The sequence below is a fragment of the Procambarus clarkii genome, chromosome 26, assembly GCF_040958095.1.
Source record: "Procambarus clarkii isolate CNS0578487 chromosome 26, FALCON_Pclarkii_2.0, whole genome shotgun sequence".
Taxonomy (NCBI): Eukaryota; Metazoa; Arthropoda; class Malacostraca; order Decapoda; family Cambaridae; genus Procambarus; species Procambarus clarkii.
Window position 1 is genome coordinate 40,769,856 of NC_091175.1, and position 15,498 is coordinate 40,785,353.

The window sequence follows — 15,498 nt, forward strand, 5'->3', positions numbered from 1 at the left end:
AGGAGCTTTTGATAAAGCCAACAAAGAGGTTATTTTATATGAATTAGCTGGTCTTGGTGTTGAAGGGAGATTATTGCGCTGGATAGGGGGATTATCTTCAGGAAAGGAAGGCTCAGGTGTGGTATCAAGGTTGTATGGTTCAAGGTTCAAGGTATCAAGGTCAAGAACTCTGCACACCTCAGGGAGGAGTGTTGAGTCTCACCCTGTTTAATGTACTAATGAATAAGATAGCATCTGAGAAATACTCAAATTGGGTAACTCCAATCATATATGCCGATGATATTTTGTTTCAGGGCATAGATATTTCAAAGGTTCAAACAGTGTTGGACAATTTCGGAAACCTGTGTCACCACATGGGACTGGTGGTTAATGAAGACAAAACTAAAGATTGAATGTAGAAATCGGAGGCCCATTATATTGGAAATAAACGGTAAAAATATAGAGAGTTAATATATATAAATATTTGGGCATATATGTTGGATATACCCGTGAGAGTTTGGAAACTGAGATGAACAGACTGTTGAGTCAATGTCGGAAGAGATTACAACCTCTGAAGGCCTTGGCATGCTGTGGAAAGGAGTGGGAGTCCAAGTGCTACGAATGATGTACTTGAGTACTGTGAGATTTCTTATTGATTATTCTGCACCTGTCATTTCTTGTTTTGGTAAAGGTAGGATGGGCAAGTTGGAGAAGATACAAAATGAAGCCGTTGGGGGTCGTTGTGAGCCGCTGCTACCTGAATTTTTGCCCACACTTGTCTTGCAGACGTTTCTCTTCCAATAGAGCTAGTGAACTCTAGTCATTGTCTTTCCCTTTGTAACTCATCTGCAATGTATGTACCTTTACCTGAATAAAACATCTAATCTAAATCTAGATATATGTAAATGAGAAAGTAATAGAGCGAAACCTTTAAAATACTGAACAATTTGGAGGATATTGATTCATACAATTTCTTCAAAAGGTCAGATGTAACACGAACAAGGAGCAAAGGTTTCAAGCTCAACAAGCCACAGTGTAGGAGTGACAACAAATGCTTTTTAACCCATACGATTATGATCATGGCAATAAGGTTTCTAAAACAGTAGGCATTCTTCCAAAGTCAGACACTGTACTATGTTCCTCGCCCTAACCTAGTCACTCAGTATTATTCACTCATTTATCTATGTCTTGTCTATTTATGTCTTAAAGGTTACAAGACGTACATTAGTCAATACAATTGGTGCTTAAAATGTTAAGGATCTCTTGTGAAACACGGGTATTAATAAAAAAATTTATTATGTAAAATAAATAAAAAAGGCCCAAGGGCCATGAAGTAACAAGAATGCAAGGCTGGCACAAGCTGGCATAAGTAGAGAAGACGGAAGATTCTTCATATTAAAAGACCCTGCTTCTCCAAGATGGCAGTCACACCCTGCTTGCCCTGGACAATCACCATATGGAGAAGGACTGTGTACTGTGAAGGGAAGTCCACAAATGCAATGCCAGCATGAGTCAGTCTTGAAGGGTAAACGATGATGGCACCCTCACAGTAACACAAAAGCCGAGCAAGCCCAGTGAGGAAGACCTGTTGATGGGAAGGGAGGAGAATCATTAGTCACAACAAAATCCACATAGAAACAAAGGAGAGAAAAAAAATAAAGTGGATGTCTTTTTTTTGTATAGACATAATAAATATTGCCATTTGGCTATGTATTTATATGATATATAATAGAATACAGCATAAAACAAAATAAGAGGGGTGGTAGGAGAAGAAAAGATTAGTGTTCAGTGAGAATCCACAAGGTCTTCTCTGAATACTCTTTATTTTCTTCAAGGCTGTGGGTCCCTACAATTGCACCAGAGATGGTACACACCCCTATTATTATTTAAACAGGTGAGTAAAAATAGGTGAGTACACATATGGTGTCAGCAAACTTAGCCTCCAAACACACACACACACACATGGTATCAGCAAGCTTAGCCTTTAAAACACACACACACACACATGGTATCAGCAAGCTTAGCCTCCAAACACACACACACACACACATGGTATCAGCAAGCTTAGCCTCCAAACACACACACACACACACACACACATGGTATCAGCAAGCTTAGCCTCCAAACACACACACACACACATGGTATCAGCAAGCTTAGCCTCCAAACACACACACACACACACACGTGGTATCAGCAAGCTTAGCCTCCAAACACACACACACACACATGGTATCAGCAAGCTTAGCCTCCAAACACACACACACACATGGTATCAGCAAGCTTAGTCTCCAAATACACACATGGTATCAGCAAGCTTAGCCTCTAAACTCACACACACACACAAACGGTATCAGCAAGCTTAGCCTCCAAACACACACACACACACATGGTATCAGCAAGCTTAGCCTCCAAACACACACACACATGGTATCAGCAAGCTTAGCCTCCAAACACACACACACATGGTATCAGCAAGCTTCGCCTCCAAATACACACATGGTATCAGCAAGCTTAGCCTCTAAACACACACACACATACACAAACGGTATCAGCAAGCTTAGCCTCTAAACACACACACACAAATGGTATCAGCAAGCTTAGCCTCCAAACACACACACACACACACACGGTATCAGCAAGCTTAGCATCCAAACACACACACACACATGGTATCAGCAAGCTTAGCCTCCAAACACACACACACACACACACATGGTATCAGCAAGGTTAGCCTCCAAACACACACACACACACACAGAAAATGGGGACATTGAAACAGTTAGCCTCCAAACACACACACACACACATCAAGTTGATAAACTTGATTTCAAGAGAGAGAGAGGTCACTATGGGGAACTTCAAAATTTTTTTAATAAGTAATTAGGCAGACTTGTTGCTAGACAGGGAAGTAAATTAAATGTATGCCAAATTTTGCAAAATATACAATGAAGGCACACAAACATTCATACCAAAACAGAGATGCAGGGCCAGAAAACAGGATTGGTTCAACAGAAATTGAGAGAGGGCCACAGACCAAAAGACACAAAAATGGAATGAAAGACATTGAAAAACTACAAGCAGATGTCAACAAAGTTTTCGATTGGGCAGCAGAAAATAACATGATGTTTAACAGTGATAAATTTCAGGTATGGCAAAAATGAGGATCTGAAACATAATGCAGGGTACAAAACACAATCGAATCTTCCCATAGTAGAAAAACAGCATGTCAAGGATTTGGGAATAATGATGTCCGACGATCTAATGTTTAGGGAGCATAACCAAGCAAATATTGCGTCGGCCAGAAAAATGATCGGATGGATTATGAGAACTTTCAAATCCAGGGATCCCATCACAATGATTGTACTCTTCAAGTCACTTATGTTGTCCCGTCTCGAGTACTGCTCAGTATTCACTTCCCCCTTCAGAGCAGGAGAGATTGCTGAAATAGAGGGAATACAGAGAACATATACGGCACGCATAGACAAGATAAAACACCTAAATTATTGGGATCGTCTCAAAGCTCTCCAAATGTACTCTCTAGAAAGGAGATGAGAGAGATACCAAATAATATACACATGGAAGATACTGGAGGGCCAGGTCCCAAATCTACACAGTAAAATAACAACGTACTGGAGTGAACGATATGGAAAAAAAATGCAAGATTGAACCAGTGAAGAGCAGAGGTGCCACAGGCACAATCAGAGAGCACTGTATAAACATCAGAGGTCCGCGGTTGTTCAACGTCCTCCCAGCGACTATAAGAAATATTGCCGGAACAACCGTGGACATCTTCAGGAGAAAACTGGACTGTTTTCTAAGAGAAGTTCCGGATCAGCCGGGATGTGGTGGGTATGTGGCCCTGCGGGCCGCTCCAAGCAACAGCCTGGTGGACCAAACTCTCACAAGTCGAGCCTGGCCTCGGGCCGGGCTTGGGGAGTAGAAGAGCAGAACCCCATCAAGCAGGTATCAATATAGAAAGAAGCCAAACCCCCAATCATACCAGCGATACAAAGATGCGAGAAACAACTATACAGCAGTAAGGGAAGAGGCAGAAAGAAATTTTTAAAAAGGGATAATGGATAAATGTAAAACAGAACTGGGCCTATTCTACAAATTCATAAACAACAAATTGCAGGTAAAGGATAATATCCAGAGGTTGAAAATAGGAAACAGATTCACAGAAAATGATAATGCAATGTGTGAAACATTAAACCAAAAGTTCCAAAGTGTGTTTATACAAAATGAAATCTTAAGAGAACCAGACACAATAAGAATTTCTGAGGACATCATAGAGCGTATAGAGGTGTCTAGAGATGAAGTGGAAAATATGCTAAAGGAGCTAAGTAAGAACAAAGCAGTTGGTCCAGATGGAGTTTCACCATGGGTTCTGAGAGAATGTGCATCTGAGCTCAGCCATCCACTTGACCTGATCTTTCAGGCATCCCTGTGTACAGGAGTCATAGCAAACATGTGGAAAAAGGCTAACATAGTTCCAATCTACAAAAGTGGCAACAGGGAAGACCCCACCTCTCTCAGTTATAGACCTGAATCATTGACAAGTGTAACAGTGAAAAGATTGAAAAAAAAAAATAATAATAAAAACTAAATGGGTAGAACACCTGGAGAGAAATTATATAATATCACACAGACAGTATTGTTTTCGATCTGGAAGATCCTGTGTATCGAATTTACTCAGTTTCTATGATTGAGCCACAGAGATTTTAAAGGAAAAAGGTAGTTGGGTTGACTGCATCTATCTAGACATAAAAAAGGCTTTCGACAGAGTTCCACATAAGAGGTTGTTCTGGAAATTAGAAAATTTTGGATGGGTGACAGGTAAGCTTCTAACATGGCTGAAAAATTTTCTGACTGATAGAAAAATGAGGGCAGTAATCAGAGGCAATCAGACTGGAGAAGTGTCACAAGTGGAGTACCACAGTACATGCACCAGAAATGTTCATTGTCTACATAAATGATCTACCAGTTGGAATACAGAATTATATAAACATGTTTGTTGATGATGCTATGATAATGGGATGGATAAGAAATTTAGATGATTGTCATGCCCTTCAAGAAGACCTGGACAAAATAAGTATATGGAGCACCACTTGGCAAATGAAATTTAATGTGAATAAATGCCATGTTATGGAATGTGGAATAGAACATAGATCCCACACAACCTACAAATTATGTGAGAAATCTTTATATAATTCTGATAAAAGAAAGAGGTCTAGGGTTGATTCTAGATAGAAAACTATCACTTGAGGCCCACATAAAGAACGTTGTGTGAGGAGCCTATGCCACGCTTTCAAACTTCAGAATTTCGTTTAAATACATGGATGGCGAAATACTAAAGAAATTGTTCACGAGTTTTGTTCGGCCAAGGCTAGAATATGCAGCGGTTGTGTGGTGCCCATATCTTAAGAAGCACATCAACAAACTGGAAAAGGTGCAAAGACATGCTACTAAGTGGCTCCCAGAACTAAAGGGCAAGAGCTATGTGGAGAGGTCAGAGGCATTAAATATGCCAAAACTAGAAGACAACAAAAAGAGGTGATAAAATCACTTTGTACAAAATAGTAACAGGAATTGATAAAATCGATAGGGAAGATTTCCCGAGACCTGGAACTTCAAGAACAAAAGGTCATAGATTTAAACTAACTAAACAAAGATGCCAAAGAAATATACAAAAATTTCCTTTCGCATACAGAGTGGTACACGGTTGGAACAAGTTAAGTGAGAAGGTGGTGGCGGCCAAGACCGTCAGTAGTTTCAAAGCATTATGTGACAAAGAGTGCTGGGTAGACGGGACACCACGAGCGTAGCTCTAATCCTGTAACTACACTTAGGTAATTACATATGGTGTCAGCAAGCTTACCGTCGAAACACACACAAACAGCCTGCCTATTATTCAAGGCCTTCTCTGAGTACTCTCTATTTTCTTCTCTGAGGCTATGGGTCCCTAATCTTGCACCAGAGGTGGTACAACTTTTAAGTTTTTAACTACTGCACTGAGCACCTGATTTTGGCAAAGACTTCTTAGTGCAATTGTCAAGGACATAGTTCTGGTATTTTTTTGTTTATAAATATTCAGGTATAGTTAATGTCAAAATGTTTCAAAACTCAACAATTTATATTTCAAAACAAAAAAAGTAATGAAAACATTACAAAACATTAAAATATAGCCTAATTAATTAATTAATAAAATAGCACAACTCTCAGAATGTCTGAAGGTGCTTTGAGCAATGAAGTAGTTAATTTTATATATATAATATTATATATATAATATATATTTACCTGTGACTACTGCTTAGCAAAAATTTGATCTCTGTGAAAATTGGTCTCGTCATTGCTAGGAGATATTTTAAGACCATGATTTGCTGTGGATGGCACTGTAGTCTTCAAGTCATCAATCTAAAAATAGAGGTAATCTTTTAAAATGTAAATTTTGTATAAAAAAAATGCAAAAATAAATTGCAAGAATATGAAGTTATTATACAATTTTTTTAATTATTTAAATATTTGTGAGACATTATTAAGAAATGTATGAAGTACAGATTCTCTAAGACCTGATATGTATCTGCTTATGTTCCACCACATTACATTCAGGGCTGAAGAGAAAACACAGCCAGTAAGGTAATGATCACTTAGGATGGGCTGGGATGCTACATGTAGGTGGGGGCTAAGCTGCGTGAGGCTAGGATGCCCAGCCTGCCTTGTCTAGGCTGGGCTGGGCTAGGCAACACTAGGAAGGAGTTAACAAATCTCTGGAGTGCCTAACTCTTCCTGATATCCTTAAAAAAGCAAGAATGATGCCATTTTATAAAGGAGGCGAGACAGCAGAAATAAACAATTAAAGAAAAATATCAAATCTATTTATACTTTCAAAAATATTTGATTTTTTTTTTTACAAACATCTCTTCCTACTTTGTAAAATTCAACATGAATACAAACACACACACACATCCCTAGGAAGCAGCCCATAGCAGCTGTCTAACTCCCAGGTACTTATTTACTGTTAGGTGAACCAGATATAGAGAATAACCAGAAAATGCTATCTTTATAAGAACTATCTTGTAAAGCCACTAGTACACGCAGCATTTCAGGCATGATATATATATATATATATATATATATATATATATATATATATATCATTTATATTATTTATATATATATATATATATATATATATATATATATATATATATATATATATATATATATATATATGAATACATACATACGGGACAAAGAGCCAGAGCTCAACCACCGCAAGCACAACTAGGTGAGTACACACACACACACATTATATATATATATATATATATATATATATATATATATATATATATATATATATATATATATATATATATATATATATATATTTATATATATATATATATATATATATATATATATATATATATATATATATATATATATATATATATATATATATATATATATATATATATATAGAGTGTCAGACCATGGAGGAATGATTTTTTTTTAATTTAATTTATATAAAAAATTATTCCTTCTGAAGATGTATTAATATATGAAAGTACTTAAGGAAATTCCTGTTTCAATTCTTCCTCCGTGGTCTGACACTGTCACATTTTTCATCAAGTGTTAATTTTTGTGATTTACACACACGTGACATGTTTACACACACATTATTTATATTATATATATGTATATATATACATATGGAACCCTCAACCCTATAAGTGGAGGGTTCCTACAAACTCAACCTGAGGTGGTACCCTCTATATATTAATAAAAAGGCAAGGCTATGCTAAATCTAGGCAGGGATTGGCTTGGCAAAGCTGGTCAGGGCTTGGCTAGGGTAGGAAGGACTGGTCATGTTTAAAAGCAAGGCAAGACTAGGTAAGGGTATACTGGGATAGGCTTGGCTACGGTAGGCTAGGAAGAGGTAAACTAGGATAAGCAAGGCTGTGCAAGCACTATGCACAGCTATAATGAACTATGCTAAGATGGTTTAAGCTGGGCTAGGTTAGGATAAGCTGAGTTATGCAGGGCCCCGATTGACCAGTGGAGTCTAATGGTCTAACCTTCTAGCTAGTTTGCTGACCTAAGAGTGTAAATGCCTAGCCCCTAACCTGAGATATATACAAGAGTTGTTACATTCTTGTACAGCCACTAGTACGAGTAGCGTTTCGGGCAGGTCCCTGGAATACGATCCCCGCCTCGAAGAATCGTTTTTTTCGTCCAAGTACACATTTTACTGTTGCGTTAAACAGAGGCTACAGTTAAGGAATTGCGCCCAGTAAATCCTCCCCGGCCAGGATACGAACCCATGACATAGCGCTCGCGGAACGCCAGGCGAGTGTCTTACCACTACACCACCTGCTGCAATATTATTATAAAAGAAATATTACTTATTATAATCGTAAATACTAAATACCTGTTGTGTTGATTTAGGGGCGACGACGATCGTGGGATCGGATGCGAGCCACAGGTGGCCTACACCATGCTTTCTAAGGCGTCCCTCTCATAACAAAAACAAATCCGTGCATTCATACACAAACAGAGATCCCGTGGTTATTCGAATACTTGCAATTCTTTTACTTAAAATAATAACAATTAGATTAATAATAATTAACATAATTTTTACTGAAGATTCATAAAAATCATTAATACTATTTTAAAAGAAAATTTGTAAGACATCTGAAAACAGATATACAGATTTTGTGTGATATTTATTTCAACATTATATATTAATAGAATGTTGTAACTATTATTTTTAAATATTAGGTAGTTTCCAGCTACGTATATCGCATATAAACGTTGCAAAAAGATTTTAGACTGAATTAACACATTACACATATATGGAGTAATTAACAACAAAACAATCTTTATTTTCATTGCAGAACATATATCAGAGCATACTAGTGACTCATACATTTAAAATAGTGTGATTTTTAAACAATTCGGTTGTAAACCCGCAGAACCGTCTACCCGCCAAAGACGTAACATAAGAAATGGTATATACAGTAATTCATTATTTTAAATTACATATATAATCATTAATAATTTTCGGCAGCTATCGAGGTTCTCCATAGGTAAATTCCTGTACTCTAACAAGATGTACTTGCTGTTTAGCTGTTTAAATTCTTGGAAAATTGTAATGACCAGCGACATAAAATATAACAATGAAATAGTAGCTGGTAACTGTAGGTGAACGAAAAATTAAATTCCAAATTGATTAGATGGTTTCCTAAATATAAAGATCGACCTGAAGGAATTTTATGAATTATGGACTAATTAAACAAAAAAATAGGTAATTTTACTTGAAGAACAGATACCAGAGAATAGTTAGTGAGTACATTTATATTGTATAATGGGAGAAAGCCCCTGGGAGCCGCGAATTAAAATAACCACCTACATTAATTGATAACTAGGAAATTGTATCTGGAAACTTTGTCTGAACGAAAACACAATACCAATTTGTTTAGATGTTTTTCTTAATATAAAGATCAACAGTAAGGAATCTTATTCATTATGGACAAATTAACAAAAAAAACGATAATTTTCATTGAGGACCATATATTAGAGCATACTTAGTCACTTATATATTAAAAGTATTGTGTATTTTGAACCATTGGGGTTGTAAACAATCAGAACGGCCTACCCGAAAAGTCGTAACATAAAATGTTGCATATGTTTGCTAATTTATTATTTGATAAATTATTATTATTAATTTACGACAACTATAGAGGTTTCCCATTAGTTAAATTACTGTAGTCTGACTAAATGCTACTACAAAACATATATAAATCCTGGGAAAGTCACAATGACCAGCGACATTAAAGCATGGAGGGTTAAATAGTAACAGGCAACTGTCGGCGAACGAAAAATTCATTTCCAAATTTATTAGATGTTTTCCTAAATTTAAAGATCGATAGGCTGGAATTTTCTGGATTATGGCCTAATTAAGGCAAAAATATATATATTTTTACTTGAAGAACAAATATCAGAGCATAGTCAGTGAGTTATAGAATAATAAGAGTGTGGTATTTCATTGTATAACAAGAGATAGTCCATGGAAGCGAAAATAGACGTAGTTTTACACAAAATAACGTCCAAAAACAGCCGTAGAGTCAAACGGCAAATGTTGACGTTCTTTTTAAGAGGACAGGTTGCGAATTCTACCACAGTACAATATTGCAAAGTGCATCAAGAAATAAATGTACTTGCTACTGAGTCAGGCAATAATACCACTCTGCCTACAGCTCAACTTAGACTAATAAACAGGAAATCTAGAGTTTACACTAGAGGTCTTTTTGATCAAGGATCACAGAAAACCTTCATTACACAACAGTTAGTAGAGCAGTTAAAATTAAAACCTGCCAAAAGTGTGAGGCTAAATATTTCTGGTTTCTTGACTAATAGTGGACCTCGTGAATACCAAGTAGTTAAGGTATTAGTGAGACTTGGATCTTCCACTAGTCCAATACAAGCGGTAGTAGTAGATAAACTTCCTACAGACCTGCAGGCCACAGGATTAGCTCGCACTGCGAAATATCTTAAACGAAACCGCATGAGGCTAGCAGATTACAAAATAAATTCTGACTGCCTCACTGATGTTGGAATACTTATAGGCGCGGATCATTATTATAAATTTATAACTGGATGCACCAGACAACACGGAATGAATGTGTTGTCATCTGCTGGAGGCAAATTGCTTACTGGACCGGTGCTTTTCCAACAAAATCCAGCGTCAACAAACCAACAATCTAACAACATAATAGTGGCGTGACTAGGCTTGGAACAGTCACCCCTACATTTCAGAGAAATATCTGAAGATATTGAGTCTGATCCACCTGTACATCGTCTGTGGGATTTAGACACTTTAGGTATTATCCCTGAACAACCAAGCCCTGATGATATGTGGACTTACCAGCAATATCTGGATACAGTTGTCTATAAAAATAAACAATACTGGGTAAGACTCCCATGGAAGTTGAATCATCCACAACTTCCAGTTAATTATTTTATGGCAGCCTCACAATTGCAGTCTCAATTAACACGACTACAGAAGCAGCCAGACAAATTGAACATGTATCATCAACTCATCCAACAACAACTCAACAGTAAATTTATCGAAGTTGTTGATAACGATGACCGGAAAATAGGTCATTATTTACCTCATCACGCTGTGGTGAAAGATTCATTGACAACACCTATCCGTATTGTCTTCAACTGTAGTGCTAAAGTAAAGCCAAGCAGTGTGTCTTTGAATGAATGTGTCCAAACAGGACCTAGCCTAACTCAAAGGCTACATGATGTGCTGTTACGATTCTGCACTGGTATTTTTGCTTATACTGCTGATATCAGTAAAGCTTTTCTCCGAGTAGGTTTACAGGAGGAGGATCGTAATTGCACTAAGTTTCTCTGGATTAAGGATCCACTGAATCCTAACAGTGATATCATCACATATCGTTTTGCCTCAGTATTATTCGGAGCGACATCCTCTCCGTTTCTATTGCAAGCAACATTAGACACACATTTGAGGAAGTCAAATAGCCCTTATAAGGCAGACATTAGTGACAACTTGTATGTCGACAATTTCCAGGGAACTACAAATGATCAAACCAATTTGGTAGAAATCTACCATGAGGCTAACCGTGAGTTATTAGGAGCCAATATGCCACTACAGTCATGGGCCTCAAATAATGAATCATTAAACCAGATAATCGAGAAAGAATTTCCAGGTTATCAGGTACCTAATCAATTAAAGGTTCTGGGTGTGGAATGGAACACAAGTACTGACGAGATGAATGTCAAGTCAGTACAAACCGATAACTCAACCCTTACCATGAGAACATTGCTCTCGTTTGTCAGTCAACCATTTGACCCTTTAGGCTTACTTAGTCCTATATTAATAAGGGGCAAACTCCTAATGCAGGAGTGCTGGCAGAAACATATGGGATGGGATGATGCGTTACCAAGTGAGTTACAAGCTAAATGGCAGATACTCTCAACGGATTTTAATCAGTTAGGTGTTTTGAAATTTCCTCGCAATGCTTCAGGACCAAACTTGCCCACAAATTTGCACGTTTTCTGCGATGCCTCTGGCAAAGCGTATGGCGCTGTAGCCTACTTAGTTAATAGTGCACAGTCAATTTTGCTCACATCTAAAGCAAGAGTTGCTCCCATTAAGAAGAGATCTTTACCTCATATGGAGTTGACTGCATTGCTGGTGGGAGTAAGATTGGCTCATTGCTTGACTAAGACACTCAATAATATCCACTTTGGTGAGATTGTCGTGTGGTCAGACAATGAGGCAGTCTTACAATGGGTAAAAAACAACAATAATAAGACTCCCTACGTCAGTAATCGTGTTAGGGAAATTCATGAGTTATCTGCTGGATATAAATTCAGACATGTTCCTACTAAGGACAATCCTGCAGATTATTTATCTCGAGGATTAACACTAAAACAACTTATCAAGTCTTCGCTGTGGTTCAATGGACCTTCATGGCTTGTTGGTGGTCAGTGGCCCAAACAAAAGCCACAAGTCATAGTGACCAATATCACCACTCCCATGAAAGAACCAGAACCTCAACGAATCTTAGCCATTGATCCTCACAATTATTCTAACTTAAGTAAGTTATTAAGAGTGACCGCACATGTGTTTGACTTTCTTGCTAAGATAGGAATTCGACATAAGTTTCCCAATCCTATTCTCTACTGGATCAAACGTGCACAACAAGAGACATATGGAAGCGAATATGAAAATCTTCCAGATAAATTAACTAAGTCTCTAGGTATCTGGTATGATGCCAACACTCATAATATACTAAGATGTGGAGGACGTTTGCTTCATGCAAAAATTTATTTGGACACAAAGAATCCAATTCTTTTACCTCGTCACCACGTCATCACTAAACTTCTTGTTTTACATCACCATCAGTATGGTACATTACATGGTGGAGTGTTAGATACTCTCACCGACCTTAGACAGAAATACCGGCTTCCTCAAGGTCGCCAGACAGGCAAGTCAATTATTAAATTCTGTGTAATCTGCAAAGGATACGATGCTAGAGTATGTCCTTACCCAGGACCTCCACCACTCCCTGAAGAAAGAGTGGTTCATCTTCGTCCTTTTGAAACCACTGGTGTTGATTACACAGGAGCCATGCTTCTCACTGGCAACCCAGATAAGATACCAGTGAAAGCTTACATTTGCCTCTTTACGTGTGCTACTACCAGAGACGTACATTTAGAAGTGACTTCAGATATGAGTGCTGAAGCCTTCATCCAAGCCTTCCGCAGATTTGCAGCTCGCAGATCTTGTCCCAAACTCATGATATCGGACAATGGTTCCAATTTTGTGGCAGGAGAAGCCTGTGTGCGAGAAGTCTGGAGTCATCCAGAAGTACAGTCAGTCCTGCAGAGACGACAATGTCACTGGAAATTTATAGCTCCAAGAGCCCCTTGGCAAGGTGGGTTCTACGAGCGAATGATAGGCACTGTCAAGAAGTGCTTAAGAAAAACCTTACATAGACAAAAATCAGTTACTCCGAACTCCAAACCATTGTTGTGGAAATCGAGGCGCGAGTCAATAACCGCCCATTAACATACCTGTCCGATGATTTCTCACAGAGAGAACCTCTGAGTCCCTCACACTTGATACATGGAGGCCTGCTGAGTCCTCTCATACCTTTAGCAGAAGAGGACCCCGTCGACCCTTCACATGTAACCAGAAGTGACTTAGTAGAAAGTTACCAGCATCTCTCAAGAGTCATTGAAAGGTGGAATGAGGTGTGGACTTGAGAGTACCTCACAGCTCTACGAGAGTACCACTACGGAGCTTCGAGTCCTTATAATAAAGTACAACTTAAACCAGGGGACCTAGTATTAGTCGACAGTGATGGACCAAGGTCAGAGTGGCCCATAGGCAAAATTGTTGCCATTCATCCAGATCATCAAGGTATCCTGAGAGTAGCAGAAGTTTTATGCCGAGGCAACACTACTCTGAAAACTTTAGAGAAGTTGGTACCTCTCGAATTAGCAGAACGAGAGTGTTTGCCAGAACCAGCTTCACCAGTAGTTTCCGAGGACAGTAATTCTGATCCACCGAGCAACCGCCCCACTAGAGCTGCTGTTCAACAATGCAAGCGGAAACTATAAGCCTATTACAGCTCTGACTAAGAGCAAATCCATTTACATCCAATTTAAGTAATCATGATGATACTGTGGTGTGATGTCAAGTAACAAACCATTACAAGTCACTATGACCAAGGACATTCTCATCACAGTAGATTCTCAGTTATTTAAATTGTGTGATTTAAATTCTTAATTGTTGTATAGGTTATAAATAACATTATTTGTCTTGAGTATCTGAGAGTTTACAGACTTTGAGACTTAGTAACATAAACATTACAGGTCATAGCGACACCAGTCACAGAGTTTATTGTAAGCCTTCTTAGTTATTAGCTTTAGGTAATTCATAATAACATGTTCTATTTAACATGAAATCTGCAAGACTTAAGTTTCTTGTATGTCCTTGACAAATACGGGACATTCGTTATGTGTGTACTAACATACTAACATACTAATATACTAATATTAATACCAACTTCGGGATGGGTATGTCAGTACTCCACATTACACTGCGACCCGATAAATCTCCTCCCGGAGTTATGTTGGAAATTTCCAACATAATACAACAGTTGTATTATTATTAATTATTACTAAAATCTACTAATTGCTGTAGTAACTAAAATTAACCAAAAGTAGAGTTCACATGAACTAATAATTGTATCTGTACAATAACGCTAGAATTCTTACGTAACCAAACACCAGTATTGCATCAGATTCTACCAAAATAAACACATTATATCCAGTGTGTCAGAGACTTGAGTTTGATTCTCTAAAAACAAGTGTTCTGTGTGATAATTATTTACCGATAACCTGACTCCCAAATAATGCCAAATCAAGCATTTCTAGTTACAGCTGTTATCTGGTAATAAATTTAAAGTCACGAGTGAATGCCGTGGAGAGAATTAATATCATTCTCCATTGCTCGTTTGACATCGTAAAACGAGCAAATAATAATAATATATAGCTCCCTAGAATTATAAACCCGTCATTATCAATCATAAACCCAGCATTTTAGCAGCAACTGCGAGAAAAAATATTATTCGTAGTAAATAATTTGTGTGGCGAATGCGGGGACGCGAAGGGGGGAAGGGAGACGCCATGTTGCCGAGAGAGCGTGTGGAGGCGTCGACGAGAGAGGAAAGTCGCCAAAGTGCGGTGTGAAGACTAGTTGCGGAATTGAGCAACTTGTTTGGTGTCAGTGTCATAGGATACATCGTGGTGAATCGTCAACGAGAATTAACTTGACATTCAGCCCGGAACTTGTCAATTTGTTCCTTGTAATCCATCGTGACCGGCCAGAGAAGCGCGTCGACATCTAGGCCAGGCATAAACGCCACGTGTTCGCCATTGCGACGTTAGAGCCTAGGACGCGAGCTT

At 38.1% G+C, this 15,498-nt stretch overlaps 1 long non-coding RNA gene across 1 annotated transcript; it reads right to left on the reverse strand.

The window, feature by feature from the left end:
• Positions 1-1,256: 1,256 nt before the first annotated feature.
• LOC138368782 (uncharacterized) lies at positions 1,257-8,516 on the reverse strand. The gene is made up of 3 exons (XR_011229685.1): positions 8,417-8,516; positions 6,280-6,396; positions 1,257-1,564 (listed from the first exon to the last, which is right to left on the reverse strand). It is a non-coding gene; the product is annotated as an uncharacterized lncRNA (long non-coding RNA).
• Positions 8,517-15,498: the final 6,982 nt, after the last annotated feature.